The following is a 17,818-nucleotide window of genomic DNA, read 5'->3' on the forward strand; positions in this document are numbered from 1 at the left end:
GGATGGACAGGGTCAGACCTAACTCTACTTGTGGTTCATAGCACACCTGAGGACCAGGTATTAACTTTATGGGCTCCTAAGTCTGCAGCTTCAGGTTCTCATATTTTTGAGGCTTCATTACTCACCTGGAGATAAAATCATTGCTAAGGTAATCATAATCTTGCATAGTTATAAAAGGGCTACTAGAGATTTCATAGCTCTCATCTTCTTTAGTTAATAGATGAGAATCAGGGAGATAAAAGACTCAATCATGATCACATTGTCAGTGACGGAGCAAGACCTAGAGCCCAGGTCTCCTGACTTCCAGCCTTGTGCTTCTCCCTCCATACCACACTCCCTCTTTGATAATCCATAGCCAGGGTTGGGTCTACATGGAGGAAGAAAAACAATCACACAGTGCGACTTCAGAGGCTCCATTTCTATCCTCTGATAAAACATGCTTTAAAAAAAAAAAAAAAAAAAAAAAAAAAAAACTGTGACCATTGCCTGAAATTCCACCATTAGTGGCTCTTTCACTAGGATGTCAATCCTATCCACAGAGGACTAGCAAACCCTAACTGTTGTCCCTCATTTTGTGTGTGTGCATGTGTGTGATTGAGTTCTAAAGCAGTGTTACTCAAAGTGTAGTCTGCAGCGAGCAGCAGCATTATCACCTGCAGCCCGGTTGGAAATACAAGTCTTGGGTTCCACTCCAGACCCGCTGAGGCAGAATCAGTCTTCTCAAACTTCAGTGTCTATGCATAAATTATCACCTGATGAACTTATGAAAACAGAGTCATCCCATCGCCAGAGATTCTGTTTCAGCAAATCTGGGGGAGAGGCCCAAAAATGTGCATTTCTAATAGACCAGAAGTATCACCTGTGATCAGAGGCTGCTGGTCTGGGGAAGACACTCTGATTGGCACGTAAGGAGTTCTTGATAGCAGATTTTGGGGGAGGGAGGATGCATGAGGAAGGAGGACCCTGGGGTAGAGGACAGGCAAAGGTTATCTGTCATCAAGGGTGAAAAGGTACAGAAGGCGAAACCTTGGAGTCAAAACTACTGAAGGTTTGGGTTCATAATTGTGCCTTTGTCTTTCCCTTCAACTATATTCAAATGCTAAGGCCTCGAAGTAATTCAATACAATGTATAAATGTTTGTTAACTGAATTTATCCAGCCACTGGTAAAATCTGTTTTTACCTCACCTTTCACTATACCCTGCCTGTCTCAGTTACAAATGAAAATCTTCCCAGTCCCCTCTGACCATCAGTTAGCTTTCCAATTTCATTCCAGAGTTAACTGCACTGCAGCGGCAGACAAAGCTGGCCCGATGGCAGGAATACTGTTCCCAGATGGTATCAGAGCCTCTTCTGTATTTATGTTTGCCGTGTGACTGTCACTTGTATACAATCACACGGAGACTCTGATATTAAGCCTTGGCCTGGAAATCACCCCCATGGCACAGCTCTGGTGGAAAAGGGAAAAGGGGCTTCAGTGGTGACCAGATATCAAACACAAATTACATTGCTCTTGTACCAAAATAGGCATCTTTAAGAAATCATGTCTTCTGGTCCTCCTTTGCTATACTTCAGGTAATATGGTACCCAGAGGAACCCAGATAGATAACAATCTCTCCTACTTATAAAGGCCACTTGTGGAGGAAACTCCATAACCTCCCTCCTGTAGAGTATATTATTGTTCAGCCACCGTCCCCTCTCCTCTAGGCCCCTCCACGGAGGGAGTAAGCTTCCCCCTCCATTGATGATAGGCCTGGTCATGTGACTTGCTCTGACCAATGGAATGTAAGCAGAGGTTTTAACTCTACTCACTTGACTTGGTTTGGCCACTTACACTCTCCCTTTGCCATGAGAAAAACCTGCCCCCATCACTTCAGCCTGGGTTCCAGAATAAGATGTTACATGGAATAGACCTGAACAAGATCTGTGCTGGTACAAAGTCACTTCAGTCAGTCCACAAACCTGTAAGCAAGAAATGAATGTTGTCAACCTCTGAGAGTTTAGGTTATTAGTTATGCAGCATTACTGTAGTAAAATTGACTGATGCAATTCCTTCCTGGCCTTTTGCCAGGAAGTTCTTCACCGTGTCTAACCAAAATCCCTCATACGTTATTCGACTTGTGGTTCAAATGAAGGGTCACTAGATTACATTCTTTTTTTTTTTTTTTTTTTGGGTGCTGGGGATCGAACCCAGGGCCTTATGCTTACAAGGCAAGCACTCTACCGACTGAGCTATCTCCCCAGCCCCTAGATTACATTCTTGATTCTCAATGTCCAAGAAATGTAGCTTGATTTAATAGTTATTCAGACCAATAAATTAGAGATGCACCTGGAATTACTTGTGTTTACAACGTTTCATTTATTCTTGTCCTTTTGAAATTATTGGAAGGTAGGTCCCTGAGAAGTAGTCATCTTCAGGAAACAGAGAAGTAGCTGTAGGAGAGAGATGAGTTTGGAAGCCTGACTTGAACAGTGTAGAATTCTCTTATTCTCTCCTAGCCTTCCTTCCTAGCACTAATTGCAGTTGGCAATGATTTTATATATTTGCCTGTCTTTGTTTTGGTTTCGTATGTCTGTTTTCCCCACTAGAAAAGGGACAATTTTGTCATATACATCTTTCTCCTCCAGTTTTCAATAGACTCTGGCATGTAGTTGCTAAAATAATTCATTAAATAAATGATAAATGCATGTCACTAAATTAGGAAAGGGGAAATGATGAAAAAGAGATGGAATTTACAATCCAAAAATCTTAGTTCAATGGTGTCTTAGTCCATTCCAGCTGTTGTAACAAAATACCATCAACTGGGTGGTTTATAAACAATAGAAATTTACTTCTCACAGTTCTGGAAGCTGGGATGTTTAAGATCAAGGTGCCTGCAGACACAGTGTCTAATAATGGCCTGCTTCCTCATAAAAGGTGCTTTGTAGCTATAGCTTTACATGTTAGAAGGGATGAACTAACTCTCAGGAATCTTTTTTATAAGAGTGCTAACCCCATCCATAAGGGCTGTGCTTTCAAGGCCAAAGTACACCTCAGAGGCCCTACTTCCTAATACCATCACCTTGGGGGCTAGGATTTAAATACATGAATTTAGGTGGGACATATATTTCTGGCCCGCTACAAATGGCTTCTAATTGGAAAAAAAAACTTTGAAGAATAATAATGTCAGCATAATAATATGCTGTTGAAGAATTTAGAGCTGGGGAAAAGCATGATCAAGACAGCGTCTTGGATGGTGCATATGACTGCCCTGTTCCTGGGTGACTCAGCAGAGAAGACCAACTAGAAAGCAATTTCAAAGTGAGAGGGGATAAGGACTTAAGGTGTGGGGTGACAGTGGGAGTTAAAAGGAGAAATTAGGGAGTGGGGGATGCAATTCAGTAGCAGAGTGCTTGGCTGGCATGCACCAGATCCTGGGTTAGATCCCCAGCATATGATAGAGATCGGAGAGAAACCACATCTGGAAATTAGACTCGTAGAGGTGATAGCTATCAGAAGAGAGATGCCCAAAACAAGCCAGCCTTGCAGATTGCTTAGGAGCAGGTAGGGGAAACAGGGTGGGCAAAAGCAAGCAAGCAAGCTAGCCAGCAAATCTGCACAGAGTCTCAGATGCCAAGAAAAGCTAGAATGTTGATGTCCAGCCCTATCTCTTGTGGGACCAGTGCTAGCTGTCAGACTTCTTAGGGAGGCTTTCTTGAGGAGTAGAGGGTAACATCCTTGAGCCAGACTCCTTGCCTCTAACCACCTGGGTGGTTAGGGGGCCCAAGGCTTTGTGAGCCTTTGAAGAAAAATCCAGGGAAGGGAAAATGGAGAAATGCAATCAATAACAACAAGCCCTGTTTTTTTCCACTTCATATGCAGGAAGTTATCCAGGGCTGTAGCTGGTGCTATGATGGGTGTATTCTGGATGTTCAAAAGGTCATCTGGCATGGAGACAGGCTAAATTATGGCTGGAGTGTATGAATCTGAGGAGGCTCTCCATTAACATTTATTAGGAATTGTCATCACTTCAACCCGAATGGGCCCCAGATGTGGAAACCCTGGCCGCCCCAGACTTCTCTTCCGGGCTGCAATCTCTTCTCTGATTTATTGTTATTAAACATGACCAGATTTTGTAGAGGGGAAAATTGAAGAAAGCAACACACACATGGGGAACTGTTGGGTGGAGGCTGCCAAGAGAAACAAACCATTTTATGATTTCTAGTGGCAATGGGAACACATGGAGATGCAAACCTTCGTTATGAGACTCCACAGTGCCTATTTCCTAAATCAAAAAGATGCAGCCCCGGATGTCTGGGCAAATGTCTTAACCCCGAGGACGAGAGAGGGGCAGTTGAAGGCAATGAGCAGTGCCCAGTGTAAAAGTCAGTGCTTAGAATTCTGGAAGCCATAGTGGGGACCCTCTTCTTCAAAATATATTACCTTCCAGGGTGATGACTCCCCGGGAATCACCACACTGCTGGATAACCAGTCATTTTTCATATCAATTATATTTACTCTCTCCTTGTGGAACTGTTGGGAGGGATACCTTCAAAGTTAGAGCCCCATCTTCTGGTAGCATGTAATCTATTTAATTTATTCATTCATTCATTCAGTGTAATTTTATTAAGCATGTACTAGGTATCAGCATTGCTCTAGGTGTTGGGAAAATGGTAGCAAACAAGAGAAGCAAATCATTCTCTGGGGGCACTTACACATCTGTCAGGGGACAAAATTTTAAAACAGTGAAAAATTAGCTACTAGACAAAGAAGGATGTGGAAAGGGAAGGCTTCTTATATTAGGAGTCAGGAAACCTGAACTCCAGTCCTGGCTCTGTTATCTGAAATCTTATGACCTTAGGTAAATTATTTAACTTCTTCGAACAAACATTTCTTGTTTGTAAAATGGTGATAAAACGGCCTCACTTTATCTCACAGGTTTGTTGTAAAAAATGAATGTGGTAATGTACTTGAAGAGTCCCTTGTAAACTGTAAATTGCTCCATGGCCTCAGTGTTTTTATGATATGTGCCAAATAAATGGTACAGTGAGTGTTATGGGATGTATATTCACGAGTCTAGAATCTGGAGACTCATTCTCTTCTGCTTTCTCTCAGGAAAAGAAGAAAGTGGGATGATTCTCTGGCCCCTGGACACATGTCCTCTTGGGGCGGGGAGGATTTACTAAGATGGCTACTAACAAGCCATCTCCAGGAAAATACCATTTCACTATGCCTCTTTTTCCTAGGTCTATGCATAGGAATTATGCTATGTATGGATTGTAGTGAATGAATATTACTAACACTGGAAGTCTCAGAAGTGCTAGACCTAATTGCTATTGTCACATTACCCTTCTTTCAGAAGATTATCTAAATTCCTGAGAAGGAATTGTGCGTAAGCCACCTTGATCTTCCATCTGTGCATGCATTGCCCACCCCAATGCACATAATCATACAACAATGCCCACCAGCACACACAGCCACATCATCTCTGGGATGAATGGGGAGAGCCCTAGGGCCAGTCTTTCTTATACCATGCAACATGACCAGCGGCCCAGATGTTATAGCCACAGCTGCTTCCTCCTGCTTTGAAACAGAGCTGACCATGTGAGCTCCTTCCTAAACCTCATGAGTGAGTGCATGCATCTTTGCCCTGTAAGAAATGAAAACTTCACCTGCTTTCTGGCTCTCATCACTAGCTGAGTGAGGATTCCTATTAATCAGAAATGGGAGCATCTCTGGTTTCTACATGTCCTGGAATGGGAATACTGCCCATGACTTTTCCCCTGGCAGTCATCATTTGTGATACAAACCCAAACTCATCTCTTATTTAACATTCAGCATTTGTGAACAGTTCCCAGAGCTGTGCCTTCCAAAGGGCTTATATGAAGTGCTGGGGATGCAGCAGGGGCCTCAATTATGGCCAGAGTCCACCAGTAATGATGCCCTTGCAGCACTAAAAGGGACACAAGTGGAATGGACATTGGGCTGTTATTTTACCCCAGGAAAAATTTTAATGCAGAATGGGGGCATTTATCCCTCCACATCTTATACCATGTGTTGGTTGACAAATTTTTTTCTGGGAGGGAGATCACTGGTTTTCCCCAAAAGCCTGGAGTGAGGAAGAGGAAAGAAAGGAATAGACAGGGGAGGTTGTGGGGAATTAGAAACGTTCCCTAAAGATTTCCTCCTGTCAAGAGTTCTGCCTTAAAGTGCTAGATGTCCATAAACCTGCCCTTTTCCAGCTTGGCCGTGAGTTAGGGGGAAGGCAAAGAATAGAAGCTGGGTTCTTACTAGGAGATTGGGTTGCACCATAAAGGTATTTTGTAGAAGGAAAGAAAGAAGAGGTATAAAGTGAGAAAAGAAGACTAAGGAGGTTTTTATGGCCCCTAGCTAGAGACAAGCCCACCAGGTTTGGGAGGGGTCAAGTACAGCTCAAGAGTAGTTCCCAAGTCAGCAGCATCAGCATCCCCTGACTCTTAGGCCTCATCCTAAACCTACTGAATCAGAAATTACCTTTTTAATCCTTAGGTAATCAGTGTGTCTGTTAAAGTCTCTGATGTTGCAATAAGAATGACTGAAACTGAGTTGGACAATCTCTCTCCCCTTCCAAATCCACTTTCCATCCTTTCCCCCACCCACTCTGGTTTTAGTGTGAAGAAGTAAATTGATAAACTCACTACCTTAATGAATTGCTTCAGCAGGCTCCCTGGTTGGATTTATCTGGCTTCCAGTTAGACTTAACCAATGGTCAGTGCATAAGAAACAGGGACTTTGGCATCATGGTAATTTACCTGAAATATCTGGGGGGAAGGATTTATGTCATGTAGCAAGTCATTAGAGGAGACTGAGGGTAGTGAAAATGTGAGCTCAGGATCTTTGTTCACCCATCTCTGTGCAACCTGGGCCTCTGATTGACAGTGGTTGTGTTTCTCAACTAAAATCCATAGCTTCTGGTTCTCCTACAGCTCTCAAAGTTCTAGGGATGGCTTCTTGCCCAACCTTTCAGGCCTAGAAGGATAATGGTTCCCCACTCTGACTAATTTTGCCATCCCTTATGCATTTCTCAGACCTGCCCAAATGTTTGTTAATATGACTTTATTAAACTCTTTGCAGACAAATTCTGTTCAATGTGCCATCATCCTTTTTCCAAAAGGACACTGATTTTATCTCAGTATCTTGAAGAATGGACTCAGAATAACTCTGCTCGTAGTTATGGAATTAGCCTAGTTGAGCATTTCCAATTCAGGAATCTCAGAGACAGAAAAAAAAAAAAAAAAAAAAAACATTTTCAGTCCAGCATACTGTATATTATGCAATTCTTGTTTCTGGAATAGAAAAAAAAAAAAAAATCACAGGAGCACTCAACACTTTCTCCCGCATGCCTCTGCTTCTAGACGGCAGTCTGCTTGCTGTGCCTGCAAGTGTGATCACAGGGGTAGACTGGAGCTACCCCATTCTGAATTACGAGTGCCTATTGTTAAATTCTCAAAAATTGCCAGGTGTGGTAGTTCATGCCTATAATCCCAGTAACTCAGGAAGCTGAGGAGGCTGGAGGATCAAAAGTTCAAAGCCAACCTGAGTGAAAACACAGGGCTGGTGCTCTAGCCCAGTGGTAGAGAATCCCTGGTTTCAATTCCTGGTACACTCAAAAAGATAAATTCTCAAGAATATTTCAAAACAATCATTTTTTAGAAACAAAATTTGTGCAAATTTATAATTAAATTAAAAATCTATTATATATAATACTTTATATACACTAAATGTCATCACTTTCTAAATATTTCATTAAGTTTTGCTACTCTCTAACCTTTGGGTTTATTTATGTCTATTGTATCTACATGATAGAGATACTATATAACAGTATTGCACATCTCTTCCCAATTCTGCCTTCAGCGAGGTCAGGAAGATAGCTTGAAATCAAGCATGGTAGGAGTATTTATACTGAAGAGGTTAGAAAGTGCTACAAATCAGGACAGGACTATTTTTCTAGAGAGCTGTTACACATTTTCCAGCACATGACTGGGGTTAGTCCTGATCTTTGGCAGGGGATGGATGGATGGGAGGAATCGAATCCTTTGAGGTGATCATAGTATTTGGCCTTGGATAGTTTTAAGGGAGACCCCTATGCTTGGTTTCAGTTGAGAGAATGCAAAGTGGAATAGACATGGCACTTGGCTAGAAGTATAAACTAAACAGGGAAGGTGGGGAGTCCTCTCTGGCAGTTTAGGTCAGAGTGGATTAAGCAGGGCTTTTAGCATGTGGGATGTGATATTAATAATCGCTTACTTTCAAAATGGGATTGTTTGTTTAAAAGTTCTCAAAGTACTTTACATCTGTTACCTCTTTCATCCATCAAATATCTGAAAGACCAAGGAGACAAGTTATAGAGACACTTCTCAAAGCTAGAAAAACTGGGAGCCCAGAGTTAAGTTACCTTTTAATCTCCAAAACTCAGGCCCTGGGTTGGGGATATAGCTCAGTGGTAGAGTGCTTGCCTGGCATGCACAAGGCCCTGGGTTTGGTGTCTAGCACTACAAACAACCACCAAAAAAACCCCCAAAACAAACAAACAAAACCACACACACACACACACACAAATGAAGGTACAGAGGGGCAATATACCCAGTACTCAGAGCTAACCCCTGATTGAAATCCCTCCTCCACAAGCTACTGCTTATGTGACCTTGAGTACAATATCCAAGTTTTCCAAGTCCCCAATTCTTCATCTACAAGAAGTTATGAGAGGAATAAATGAAAGAATGTGTGCCAACCACCAGATTATGTGGCTGGTACTCTAGCACAAACAAATTTAATGGGCACAGTGGGCATCATTGTTCTTAAAACGACCACTGGTCAGTCTAACAGCATGAAGTTTCACTTGTCCCCTCACTATTCCTGGCCTTTCTCCAGTCTCTGCTGGCTCCTCACTTCTCTCTGTCTCTCTCTCTGTCTCTCTCTCTCTCTCTCTCTCTCTCTCTCTCTCTCTCTCTCTCTCAGAGCAATATTCTCTAAAGTGTTGATAATATCTGTTTTATGATAAGCATGTATCAAGGCATTCTTCTAAGCAGATTTCCCTAAGAGAAATCCTGTTGGCAAAATAGTTACCACTTTATTGTGCGTATGAAGTCATTTACAAAGGGGTTTCCCATCTACTACTTCCCTTGAATCTCAGAGCCACCCTGTGGCAAGAATTACCACTTTGGCAAGAATTACTCTACTACAAGAATTGTAACGACTTTGCTAGTTATCCTGAGGGTTATGAAGCCCAGGTATTTGCCCAGGGACAGAACTTGGAAGTGACTGAGTTAGGAATGAAAGCTGGCAGTGGACATGGTACTACACCATGCTGTCAGGCTTCTTTCCCTACATTGGGTATATCCTAGAGGAAACTGTTCTGTTCTCTCTGCCATTCAGAAGCCACCAAGATTGAGAGCCATGAGTGGGTTGATTCCTGAGTTAGAAAACAGGAATTAGGAGACCCAGGTTAAGGTTTTGATTCCTTTTATAGCTTGATAGACAGCCTTGAGCAAAGATATCTGAGAGGTCGAAAGTTCTCATGTTATAAACAAATGCTATGTTCCAGACACTGTGTGCCAGGACCTAGACTCATATTACTTCATTTAATCTTCACTAGAACTCTAAGGTAGTATGATTATTTTCATTTCAAATAAAATTAAACTGGAAGCTGGGGCTCAAGGAGCTTAAGAAATTTGCTCAAGATGGTATAAGCAATGTTAATAAGTAAATGACAGAGATGGGATTTGAACCTGTGTTTCTCTGACTCCAAATTCTGCCTTACTTTCCCTATACCACATTGTCCCTCTGGGTCTTGGTTTGGTTTTGGTTTTGGTTTTTAATGTGAATCTAGGCACCTCATACTTCCATCAATTGCTGGATTACATTCTTAATCTGACAGAGGTGTCAAAAGTAGGAAAGTACTACAAATTGGTACAGGACTATTTTTCTGGAGAGACTTTACCCATTTTACAGCACATCACTGGGGTATTCCCTGTTTTTGGAAGGCCCTAGAGAGATGAATGAGAGAAACTGAATCCTTTGAGTTGATCATAGTATTATCCATCTTCTCCCCAGTTCAGAGGTTAGAAGTCAAAGGTTCTCTGTACTCCAGTCCCCTCCTCCACCTTCGAGATGATGCCACATTTTACCTGGGGCTTAGCAACCACACCTCTCCATATCTGTGAGGAGGGGAGAGATCAGCTATGAAGAATGATTTCTCCCCACCCTGGACTCATACCTACCCTGGGGCGGACTATTCATTAAGGGACAGGCAGGGAGGAGATGAACCCAGATAGCACAGAGATCCATCAGGGTGCCAAACTGACAGGTGCACACACCTGCTTCTAACCAGAGGAGCTAGAGGCCAGTGGGCACTTACCTCATAGGAGAGGATTTTGTCTGGAAAGGAAAAGGAGAATGAAAAAAAAAAAAAGAAGGCCAACTAAGATCGGATCACTCAATTATACGGCTCTAAATCACTGAGAAGAACCTTGGCTCAAACATCCAAGTGGTGAAGGATGGATCTTTACTTTGACTCCTACTAATTTTCATTGATTTATGTGGCTTGAAAGCATTTATTTTCTGCTCAGACGCAGTCCAGCTCCTGCTAAGGATGTGAGGACTCCCCTAAATGCTCCCATTGGGGAGAGGCCGGAGGCAGAGGTGGGTTTCGGGGCATGGGCTAAGTTTCCTGCTTGGTTTCAGTTGCCGCCTGAGAGCTGAGAGAGTCTGATGGGAGCTGCTGGCCCTGCTGCAACAGTCTCCTCCTGTGTCCCCAGAGCCCACCTGCTTCTGGTCACAGCTCCTTGAGTTTAACACTCCTGGCAGCTTAGCACTCCGGTTTTTATGTGAGAGGCCGTAATACTTGGTGAGCTGTGAGATGAGGTGGGAGCATTTGCAACTGGCACTTACCTTCCAGCCCTGCCCTGAGATTCGGGCCAATGGTGTGACAAAGTGAGGCCACCCCCTCCTCCCCACTGTGGCTCCCCACCTGTGGCTGTTTGGCACTGTGCCCTTCCTTCACTCTTCTCTCTCCCCTGATCTCATGGCTGCTGGACTCCCATAACTCTTGGCTTTTGAAAGGAGGTATTCAGTCTCCACATTCCAAACCATCTGCTCAGTTAAACATTTTAAACAGCAATTCTGAGTCTTCCCAGAACCACATTCCAAAAGGGGAGAGGGTGAGGGTTAGGAGGGAGGCTTTCTAAATGCCGTGGGCTCTGTGAAACTCTTGACTAATGATGACAAACTGATGAGGAAGCCAATGGGTCACCAAGTGAGGTTCAGTTTTCCTTGGGGATCAGAAACATAAGAAAGCAGTATCCATATCTTAGAAACTCTTCAGGCTGAGGCTCATGACAAGTCATTTGGACATCTCAGACCATTTCTGCAGGCCTATGGTCTCGGAGTCCTCACCAAACTATCTGAGTTCCTGGTTGACTCTCCTGCATGCTGGCAGCTAGTGACCCAAGTTCCTTCTGTCTTGTTTTACCTCCATTCCCTGGTATGTGGCCTTTGTCTGCAAGGCCTAAGTAAATTGTAGGAGCACCCATGTTCTGGTTCTCAAGAAAAATAAAAAGTGTGGGCAAGGCATGCCCATTTCTTAAGGTCCCAGCCCATAAGTGGCCCACATCATTTCTGCATGCATTCCATTATCAAGAACTTAGTCACATGGCCACCCCTAACAGCAAAGCAGACCAGGAAATACATATTTTATATATATATATATATATATATATATATATATATATATCCAGCAGATCGATTATTATAGAAGAATGTGATAATGGATACCAGAGAGTGTCATTGCATCAGCATACATGTGACCCAAACACCACCAAGGGAGGATTTTTCATTTGTTATAAGTAGCTAGGTCAGAACTTTTGTTAAAGAAGGGATCAGAAAGAGTACAATCCATAGAAGACAAAAACACAGATCTCTTCAAGTAATGGAGCATGTCCCAGGAACTAGAAAAGAATTTGTTTTGTTTGTTTTTCCAGACAGGGGACTTCAGGGACTGTCAGGAGCAGCCATGAGTGTCTGATCCCAGAACATCGCTTACAAAATGCTTTATATTTAAACCATGCCTTACATTTTACAAGGATCATTTATACCTATCATCTGATTGGGTGCTGAACACATTCTTCACTAGGAAAAGTGAGGCTCGGAGAATAAAAGAATCCTGTACAAAGTCAGAAAAGTCATTAATTGAGAAAGTGGAATCTGAACACAGTCTTTTAAATTCAAGCCCAGTTTTGCTTACAAAATGAAATGCTCTCTATTCATTTCATATCCTGGGAGAGTGACTAATTGAACACACTGTAGGGAAGCATGGCTTTACTTTTTTTTTTTTTAAATTTTGAGACAGTGTCTCACTAAGTTGTACAAGTTCCTCAGCTAAATTGCTGAGGCTGGCCTCAAACTTGTGATCCTCCTGCCTCAGCCTCCCAAATTACTGGGATTACAGGTATGCACCACTGTGCCTGGTTATGGATTCACTATTTTACTGGACTTTATCTTTTAGTCTCATGTGATTTAGATGCCATTATCAAGACATCAAGAGTCATGTGCAGGGCTGGGATGCAGATCAGTCGTGAAGCACTCACCTAGCATGCACAAAGGCTGGGTTCAATCACCACTAGCCCTGAAAAATTAAAATAAGAAAAAGTCATTTACAAGCTACTTGGGAGGCTGAGGCAGGAAGATTGCAAGTTGAAGGCCAATTTGGACACCTTAGGGAAACCCTGTCTCAAAATGAAATAATACAGACTGGGGATGTACTTCAGTGGTAGAGTGCTTGCCTAGCATGCATGAGGGCTGAAGTTTCATCCCAAGCTCAGAAGGAAACAAAGAAAGAAAAAGTCGTGTGCACAATAATAATAATTGTTATTACTTATTGACCACCTGTTGTATGCTCTGCACTGAGCTAAGCATTTTATATGTAGCTTATATTATCTATTCTTCATAATCGTTCACTTAAGTAAGTATTATTGTACCTCTCTGAAACTAAAGGGACTAAGTAACTTTCTCCAAATACTTGGCTAATCAGTGGTTGAGCCAGGACATGAACCCAGGTAGATCTTTCCTCTCTGCACTGCTTTGGGAGGGTATCTGCTGTTCATGTCTCAGGAAAGGACACATAGGTAATGCTTGGTAATTCCAAGCCTGAGGCAAGAACAAATTACTTAAGCTTATTACAAACTCTCAACTCTGATTGGAAATCCTAGAAATTGAACTTGTATCAGGTCTTCCCCAGCCATGACACCTCCGCCAAATTTTTGTCCACTCAGCTCATGTATATTTATGATATCGGAACTGGAAGGAAATTCAAAGGAACTGTAGTCCACCCTGTCCCTTTTACAGATGGTGAAACTGAGATCTAGAGGGAAAAAATAACTTGTCAGTGGTATCAGGGCTAATTCCTGGTAAAACCAATATATTCATTTGGTTTTCTAGGTTCCAGGCCCTAGACTAAGAGCAGCCTCATTTGCCACCTGTCAGAGCCTTCTCCAAGTGAGTAAACAGGGGGACAGAAGTCACCTGGCTCTGTGCTGCCATGGCTAGAGCTGTTCCTTCTCCTACTCTATTCCCACCTAGCTGGGAGAGCTTGCAGTTTTTCCAAGGCAGGGCTGGCCTGTCCTGAGCTACAAGATGTATTAATCAATTTGATGAGGATGTTAAAGCTTTCTCTTTGCAACTAATTATGGCCTGATTTATAGGCCTGGCCTTGGTTTGATAGAGCTCTCCTCATGACAGGGATGAATGCGGTACTGGCATGGACCCCTTCATCTCTTCCATTTCTCTCTCTTCCTCCCTCCCCCCTCCCTCCCACATATCCTGCCTCCTGCCTCTGCTCCTGGTTCCCACAGGAACACCCTAATGACATGTTGACAAGCTGGTGAAGCATAGCTCCCTCTCTGTTGCCTCTGCCTCTGGCACCTCCATTCCTGCTGTATCCTCTGACATGGGTGCTGTACTAGATGAAGCTCTGTGCACTCCTTCCTTCTGGAAACAAAGAAAAATAAAAATATTTAGGGTTGACCCAGTATCTTCCATTCCCAAACCCTTCAAAAGCTTGTTGAAATGAACTTATTCCTGATTAAACTGGAGATGGATGAAGAGTTTCAGTTAAGGCTTATTCTAAAAATTTCACAGATGAAAAAACGAAGGCAGGGAGATGAACTTGTCTGCAATTCTACACACAGTAAGACTATAAAGGTGAAAGTAAATTGAAGTTCTGACTTTCAGGATCTTCCCATGGCTGTGGTCCTTGGGTCATCTTTCTATACTGCCCCTAGGAAAACCTTCTTCCAGGTGAACGTTCCTGTACCTGCACATCTTGACAGGAGAGCCCTCACATATGAATAAGTTTCCTAACCTTAGGTATGAGGGACTTTGTGGTTATGGTATGCAAGTAGAGATGTGAAATAAGATGTAAAACATCACTTGGCACAGAGTATGTATTTGCATGCATGCACACACGCAGGCCGGTTTCCACTGGTCATTACATCATATAGAGAATAAAGATAAGGAAGCCCAAATGATCACCTTCCTTACTCCTGAAGGCCATTATAGAGTCACTCTCAGCATTCTCTAGGAAGCTCCCCTGTACTACTATGGCTACTTTCCCATAGTGCTAACAAAAACAGCAGTAGTGTGACTGCCCAACCATTGTCCCAATGTAATCTGGGATCCATTGTGTAATATTTCTGCAATACATTCGTCTCTGCAAGGTGCTAACATAAACCTAAGCAAATACAAACACTAAACCTTGCCAGAACCTAAGACTTGACCCTACTTCTAGCCCTAATGGTTTCCTAACCCCAACTCTAATCCTAAAGTCAAAACCAATTCAAAACCTAAACATAACCTAATCCTAAACCCTGTCCTAACTTGAATGTAATCCTAACATTAACCTTAATCCTTATTGTATTTATTTATTTATTTTACAATATGAGAGATTGAATGCAGGGTGCTTTACCACTGAGCTACAGCCCCAGCCTGCTCCCCACTCTTTTGAGATAGGTTCTCACTAAATTGTTCAGGCTACCCTCAAATTTGAGCTCCTCCTACCTCAGCCTTCTGGGCTTAATCCTTATTTTAATTCAGTGGTTCTCAACCAAGGATGATCCTCTCCCTCAAGAAAAATTTAACAAATAAGGTAGATATTTCTAGTTCCTACATGCAAAGAGAGGCCAAATGTTATTAAAACTTAGTGGATATAGGCTAAAGATCTACTAACCATCCTAAAATGTGCAGAATAGCCCCGCTCACAACAGAATTATCCAGGCTAAAATATCAATATTGTCAAAATTGAAAAATGTAGTCTCAACTTTAACCTAACTAATTGAACTAGTATTAACCCTAATTTTAAAAATAAACTTGAGCCTACTTTCTCAACCCTAACTCTAACCCTAACTGAAACCTGAATCCCAATTTGAAACTCTGTCCTTCTTCTACGTGTCTAACTGGAACCCCCACTCTAACCCTAGTCCTAACCTAGACCCCTAATTACAGATTAAACCTAATCTGAACCCAACCCTACCAAGGTTCAGATGGCTGAGGGGGGTTGAGATGAGAGGAGTGAGCCCAGAACCTTGTCTTATTGCTAGTTCTCTTGGTTTTTTTTTTTTTTTTTTTTTTTTTTTTTCCTTCACAATGGAAATGAGATTATCAGACCCTTCCGGGCTGTTCTGGGCTCTGTTTCTCACCACAACCATTATGGTGCTGATTATCAGCTCCCTCTTCCCCCAAAGAGAAGATATTAAAGAATATGAAAGGAGAAGAAATTCAGGCTTGATTTAGCAGTTAACTGCTTACCAATATATCTCAGAGGGCACTGTGTGATACGATATTATTATTTTTTAATATTTTTTAAGAGAAGAAAAAGTTTAAATCTGCTCTCTCACTTGATCTTTAAATATCTTAAAGGCTGGTGAGTCAAGCAATATTATCTTCAATATTAAAGGTTTTGCCCCAGAGCACAGCCTAGCCAAATGGCTACATTCAAGTCTATCTTCTAATCTTTTTCCCTGTCTGTGTTCTCAGTTACTGCTGTCTCCCACATCCCCTGTTGAGTGCAGATATCCAAGAGTCCTCAATCTTTTCTTCTAATTCAAAATGGCACCACGACTGTGTTCAGGGTTTGAGAAGGGGAAGCAAAGTCAATAACAAGTGCAGAAAGAGGAGGATTAACCCATATGCCCAAGTACTCAGTGGCAAACACTTTTTAGAGCTCCAGTCCTTGCAAGCATGCAGGAGTGGGAGATAGGGCGTGATAACCAGATGGTCAAGACTGGTGAAAACTCTGGAGGATGAAACTTGGTGTCAGGTTGAAGAACTGACAGTATACAAGAAGGACAGTTCAAAGCCTCAGGAAGAACTATGAACGCCTAATTTCCCTACATATTTCCTTACAGAAGTTCAGTGGCTTCTTCTCTGGGCATAAACATTCCCAGGACATTCCTTATTTATGTGGAACGTGGAGCCTTTCATTTACACATTGCAGAGGCCCATGACACTGCAAGAATTTGCTAGAAAGGCACTAAAAAATAGGGCGGAACCAGAAGTTATGGTGCACCCCTGCAACCCCAGCAACTCAGGAGACTGAGGCAGGAGGATCACAAGTTCAAAGCCAGCCTCAGCAACTTAGTGAGGCCCTAAACAATCTAGTGAGGTCCTACCTCAAAAATAAAAAAATAAAAAAATAAGGGGGCCTGGGATGTGACTCAGTGGTTAAGCCCCCTGGTTCTATCCCCAGTACAAAAATAAAAAGGGGGTGGGGGACACTGGAGGTGGAGCTCAGTAGTAAAGCACTAGCTTAGCATGCCCCAAGTCATGGGTTCAATCCCCTGCATGTGCACACACATACAAAGAAAAGGAAAGAAAGAAGAAAGCTGTGAACATAGAGAGAAAAGATGAGTGGGAACCCAGCATGAAAAGTACGCATGTGAAGTGGGGCTAATTGGAATTTTAGGATGTTGGGCAAACTGGACAAGTTAGTGATCTAGTGATTGAATGTAGAGTGTTGGGTGAGGGCCAAAGGACCTGTGACTCTTGTCTTTGATGTAGACTTTAGACAAGTCACTTCCTGTGATTTCTCCTTCTGGAAAATGAGAGGTTTGGGCCAGAATTTAAAGTCTCCCCTCAACTTTGACATTTTAGAATTTTTGACTTCCTCAGTCAAAACACCCTGTGCACATCTTTTTTCTAATTCTTTCCTCCCTCTGTGCACCTGAACCAGCCTGGTCCACTCCACTTGGAGTATCTATTTTTTGTTACATTGGTCTTGTTTTCTGGTAGGGACAAGTCCCCTGGCTTTCTCCCATTAGACACATGAGCCTCTGGTATAGTGCTTTGCTGACTAACAAGGCTTCCTGAGGTCCCTAGCAGGGATGTCTGTACTGCAGTGTTCTAGAAGCTGCCTCTTCCCTGTTTTGTCCCTCTCCTATCCCAGCCTCAGCGTTACCTGGCCCTCTACATAGGATGCCAGGAGCTCTCCACAGTGACACATTAATCTCGCTGGATTGGAGGTCCCTCCACCCTGTGGAGTTGATGTTTGTTGATGAGGAGTCCAGGTGCACCTAGTAGATGGAAAACTGTCCTCACCATGGAATGAATTCCTCCATACCCAAAGCAGCAGCTTCTCAAAATCTCCAAAACTCAAAATATTCATGAATAAATACGAGGGAAGAAATGGGGTTTCCCATGAACAAAATCAGGGTCAAGGAAGTTATCTGAGAGCAGTTGGGATCTTTCATCTCATGAAATATGTCATTTATGTGTCACCCCAGACTTCCCTTGCCAACTCCCCTTCTGTTCTG

The sequence above is a fragment of the Sciurus carolinensis genome, chromosome 3, assembly GCF_902686445.1.
Source record: "Sciurus carolinensis chromosome 3, mSciCar1.2, whole genome shotgun sequence".
In the NCBI taxonomy this organism is placed as follows: domain Eukaryota; kingdom Metazoa; phylum Chordata; class Mammalia; order Rodentia; family Sciuridae; genus Sciurus; species Sciurus carolinensis.